Source organism: Macaca thibetana, chromosome 18 (genome assembly GCF_024542745.1).
Source record: "Macaca thibetana thibetana isolate TM-01 chromosome 18, ASM2454274v1, whole genome shotgun sequence".
Classification (NCBI taxonomy): domain Eukaryota; kingdom Metazoa; phylum Chordata; class Mammalia; order Primates; family Cercopithecidae; genus Macaca; species Macaca thibetana.
The window spans coordinates 26098901-26105036 of NC_065595.1; positions in this window are offsets into that span (position 1 = coordinate 26098901).

The window sequence follows — 6136 nt, forward strand, 5'->3', positions numbered from 1 at the left end:
TATATCCCAAGAAAGATAAAAATCTTGAAATCAGAAAGCCAAACATAAGTTTTTTCTTTGTCTTACAGATAGGAAAATTGGATATTTAATTAACCTGTCTCCTATTTAAGGTAAAATGTAAATAATAATAGCAAACAAATTAAAAGGAAATAATACCAGGTACTGTATCTTTGATTCCTTCTCCTTGTCCTGTCATCATCTCCATATATTATGGCATTTTGTCACTTCGATTACTTCTAAATAGCTAGGTATTGCAGAAGGTACCATATATGATAATAACTATCACATAAAACAGAAAGGTTTAAAGGTAATACTGGCATCCAAATAATATGACAAATAAAAATAATTTAACAATTCTGAACTTAGATTTTTCTATAAATCTTATCTTTCTTACCATATAACTCCTCCAATACTTTCAGATATTCAGACATTAGTGGACTTACCAAAACAAAAATGTTTATATTTAACTAAATATAGTCATAAATAGTCTTACCAAGAAATTATCAAGACTATTTATGCCCCATGTCCCTTTTCAATGTCCCTTCTCTACCATGATTTTGGACACATAATATTAATGAATCAGAACAGTAGATTCCATGGCGGGGGGGGGACATTATTATATTAGTTAAGAAAATGTTTGGCTGCAAACAACAAAAATACGATTTATAGGGGACATAAATGTTGAGAGGTTTATTGATCTCATACAATAAGTCTGGGAGTCTGCAGTAGAGATCTGACATGATGGCCTAATACTGTCATTAGGGACCAATGCTCTTTACAGCACTCAGTTCTGCCATACTTAGCTTATAGCGTTTGTCTCTCTGGTGGCACTGTACCAGTGCTCTAAGCAGGAAGAAAAAGAGTGAAAGGCAAAAGATATTTTAGCTGAGTTTAGTCCTATTTCATAGCTTTCTTGGGAACCCCCATACACCAACAAAGATGCTTACATCTCATTAGCCAGAAATGGAACACTGTTCACATCTGGCTGCAAAGGCATCTGGAAAGGTATTCCAGTATCTATAGTAAAAAAAGCAAAGAAGTTCCACTAGAGTGCAGAAATAAAGTAGTACAACTTATATTTATATTTATATTTATTTTTTCAGAAAATTAATTAAGCTTTACTAATACAGAATATGCAGCTTGACTTTACTATCTTATTTATTAAAACTTATTTTGCTATTTCAGTGGTTATCTTAGGGTTTATATTATACATCTCTAACTTACCACAGTCTGTCTTCAAGCTGTAACCCACCACTTCATGTTTAGTTTAAGGGCCTTACAATAATATATTACCATTTATATACTTAAAATTATGTACTTCCCCTCCTGGCCTTTGTACTATTGTTACCTTTTACTCCTACATACATTGTAACCCTCCAATGTATTTTTAATAATTTTTATTTTTGTTTTATATAGCCAACTTTTAAAAAGACACTTGGAAATAAGAAACAAAAAAAGCTTTTAAATATACCTACATTTCTGGTGCTCCTGATTTCTGTATGTAGATCTGTATTTCCATCTGGTGTGCTCTTCCTGCCTGTTGGACTTCCTCTAATTTTATGGGTACTGTAGGTCTACTGGGCATGAGTTCTTTCATATGTATGCCTTATGTTCTTATTTTACTTTTTTAAAAAAAGATATTTTTGCTGGGTTTGGAATTCTAAGTTAACAGACTTTTCCCCCACTTCTTTACTTCATTTGAGGATGTTAGACCACTGTCTTCTGGCTTCCAATGTTTTCAAAATTGTTGGTTTTGCTTGTTTTTCTCTAATAGTATGTCTTTTTGAAGGGATGGTGTTTATCACTGGTTTTAAGAGCTCTGATTAGGATATTCCTTGGTATAGTTTTCTTCATGTTTATTGTACTTGGGATTTGCCAAGCTCTTTGGACCTGTGGGTTTATAGTTATCCTCAAATTTGGAAAAATTTCTCCATTGTTTCTTCAAATATTTTTTACATCTCCCACACTCTTCTTTGGGGACTTGAATAAGACATATATTGACCAGGCGCGGTGGCGCACACCTGTAATCGGGCCAAGGTGGACGGATCACCTGAGGTCGGGAGTTCGAGACCAGCCTGACTAACAAGGAGAAACCCTCTCTCTACTAAAAATACAAAAAATTAGCCGGGCCTGGTGGTGCATGCCTGTAATTCCAGCTACTCGGGAAGCTGAGGCAGGAGTATCACTTGAACCCGGGAGTGATAAGAGGAGACATATATTAGCCTGCTTGAAGCTGTCTCATAGCTCACAGATGCTCTGTTTTTTTTCTGTTTCCTTCTGAATAATTTATTGCTCTGTCTTCAAGTGTACTAATTTTTTCTCCAGTACTATCTGCTGTTAATTCTATTCAGTGACTGAAATGCAGCATGATACATGAGATATTCAACATTTTATTATAAAACAGGCTTTATATTTGTTTTGTTTTATTTGAGATGGAGTCTTGCTCTGTCACTCGGGCTGGAGTGCAATGGTGCGATCTTGGTTCACTGCAACCTCTGCCTCCCAGGTTCAGGCGATTCTCCTGTCTCAGCCTCCTGAGTAGGTGGGATTACAGGCATGTGCCACCACGCCAACTTTTTGTATTTTAGTAGACATGGGGTTTCACCATGTTGCCCAGGTTGGTCTCGAACTCCTGAGCTCAGGCAATCCACCCGCCTCGGCCTCCCAAAGTGCTAGGATTACAAGCATGAACCACCCCACCCAGTCCAGGCTCTGTAAACAGGCTTCGTGTTAGATGATTTTGCCCAACTGTAGGCCAAAGTGAGTTGTTCTGAGCATGTCTGAGGTAGGCCTAGCTAAGCTATGATGTTTCATAGATACATTAAATGTATTTAACTCATGATATTTTCAATTTACAATGGCCTTATCTGAGCATAACCACATTGTCAGTCAAGTCATACATATATTTACTAAAGTAGATCACTTTGGGGACCATAAGACATCTCAAAACTCATTTTAAAAGATTCTATAGTAGGGCCAGGGGCAGTGAGTCACGCCTGTAATCTCAGCACTTTGGGAGGCTGAGGTGGGCAGATCACGAGGTCAGGAGTTCAATATCAGCCTGACCAACATGGTGAAATGCCATCTCTACCAAAAATACAAAAATTACCTAGGCGTGGTGGTAGCTGCCTGTAATCCCAGCTACTCAGGGGGCTGAGGCAGGAGAATCACTTGAACCCGGGAGATGGAGGTCGTGGTGAGTCAAGATCACACCATTGCACTCCAGCCTGGGCAACAGAGTGAGACTCCATCTCAAAAAAAAAAAAAAGATACTGTAGTACAATTGGTCTGGTCTTCGTTCAGCGTTCCTAGACACCGAGCTCCTAAAACCCATGGAATTTCCTAAACAACAGGAGTGCCTTCATTATTCATGGTAAGCCCTGAAAGTGTATGCTAATGATGTGACCCACAGTGGGCCCTAGACAGCTAATGCTAACAAGATGATTTAGGATGGAGGTAGCTCATGCCAAAAAAATAACCATGATTAGGGTGTTGAGACTTTGAGCCAGCCTGATGTCCAGGTAGAGGAGGGAAGCTGGAGATTAAGTTCAATCACACAGTAAAGATTTTAATAAATCATGCCTACGTAATGAAACCCCAGAGAAAACACTGGACTTCCTGATTACTTGATATGTTTTATTTCTTGACTTGGGTAGTTACACAGTTGTTACTATTACTCATTAACATGTCCATTTATGCTTATGTACCTTTCTATATACAGATTTTAAAATAGAAGTTTTTTAATATTGAAAACAATCCAGATTTGATGGAAGACACAAATCTGCAGATTCAGAATAAACCTAAATCCATGATAAATCTACAGCTAGACACATAATAAAAACTGCACATCTCCAAAGGAAAAGATATTATCTTAGAACAGCTCAAGAGATGTCGGTTCTAAATCTAAAGCTCTAAGGACATAATTTCAGAAAGTATAAAGAATTTTACCTAGAAGGAACATCTGACACACAAGAAAAAAGGTAAGCTCCCACCATGTCCCATCAAAAAAGATAAACGTTTGGGCAAATCTAAACAAACATTGATTATATAAAATACTAATAATATCCAATTTGGAGATTCAATAAAGAACTTGTGGAATTTAATTAGAATTAATGTTATTTCAATACCTTTGTGTTATTTGGAAAGAGGGTAGCATTTTTAGATGTTTAAGGATAATCAAAAGTACTTGTAACATTCACATTCCAAATCAGTAAAGGGAAAAATATATGATTAAATAGAAAATCCAGCTGATACCAAAAGACAGGAGGAGAGATAAAGGTGAGAAAGAAGCATAACATAGAAAAAGAAATATGGTAAAAAATAAGATGGCAAAAAATAAATCCAAATAAATTTGTACTTTGGCACTACAGTGGAATAGACACTTTTTAAAAGTGTTCTCCCAGTACGAAACACTAGATCTTGGAGAAAACAGACCTCTTAATTCATTGCTGGTTTGTACCATATAGGGAAAATCTCCAGGCCTACACTCAAGACAGAAACTCCCTCTATATTATACACTCAAGACAGAAATAGAAAAAAAAAATACCCTCTACACTCAAGACAGATACAGAAAAAAAAACTTGAGCTGAAACAAAAGCAAGAAAGCAGCAGGAAGCATCAAGCAAGAAGACAGCTTGAAAGATGGGGTTTATCCCTGAAGGCAGATAGCTTCGGCCTGTTAGTTTGCAATTGACCTGCAGAGACAAAAACCTTCAGCTAGTAGTAAGGGTTAGGGAGCTTAAACTTAAGACAAGGCATTGGCATTCAATCAGGATCCTCAAAGGTGAATAGAGTATGCCAAGGAGTTTGTACCACCTCACCCAGAGAAGCAACGAACTCAAATCATACTGAAGGGAAACACACAACTTAGGTCCTCTGTCTTCTCACGGATTAACACATACTCAAGGAAATAAGTCACAATATAGGCAATAAATAATAACCTTAAATGTAAACTTATAAAAACTTAAAATATTGAAATTATCAAAAATATCAAATATTTGACTTTTAAAAATTAGAAATAGACTTACAAGGGACTGTAATCAGTAAATAGGAAGTTAAAAAGAATCAAATGAAAAATATATTTATTGAAATTAAAACCATCATTGTTTTCAACAGCAGGTGAGATGCTACTGAAAAATGAACTAGTAAACAGAAAGATACAGCTGATGAAATTACCCAAAATGCAGTAAAAAGAAACAAGAGGATGAAAAATGTGAGAAATTAAAAGACATGAAGGATACAGTAAGAAAGTCTATCATTTGTATACGGTCCTAGAACAGGGAAGAAATATTTGAAGAGCTAGTGATTGAGAATTTTACAGAACATGAATTTAAAAATACAGGAAGAAGCCAGTATATGCTAAGAATAAAAAGAAATTCGCACTTCCAAATAATACAGTAAACTTGCAAAACATCAAAAAGAGATAATCTTAAAAACAGAGAAAAAAGATCCCATAAAAAGTTGATTCTGAGACCCAAAAATGTTGAGACTAACTTAAAACCACAAAATAAGTAGCATAACTGTGACACAGCCCCTACATTCTCAATCTATGAAATGTATTTTTAACTATTTTACCTTCTCTTTCTAAGCTGGACAAAACCATTCACTTTGTTTACTTAGCCATTTTTTCTTAAGACCCTTCTAGGAAGTTCCTGAAATCATTACAAGGATTATAAAATGTTTTAATGAATTATTTACAAAAAGTTATATATCCCTTCCATAAGTTTAATTACCTTACTGGAATACTTCATGTAAAAAAATACTATGTTCCTTGATTCAGAATACTAAATATTTGCATGGTGAACAATTTCTGATGTTCTTGCTCCAAGTTACTTTTCTTGATAACCTCAAACTACCTATTTAAAATCTTCCGTGTTAGCGTATTTTCAAATTCCAAGGAATCCAAAACTAAGTTAAAATTTCAGATCTGGGGCTGGGCGCAATGGCTCACACCTGTAATCCCAGCACTTTGGGAGGACAAGGTGGGGGATCACCTGAGATCAGGAGTTCAAGAATATCCTGGCCAATATGGTGAAATGTGGTTTCTACTAAAAATACAAAATAAAAATACAAAAATGTGCTGGGTGTGGTAGGGCATGCCTGTAATCCCAGCTGAGGCAGGAGAATTGCTTGAACC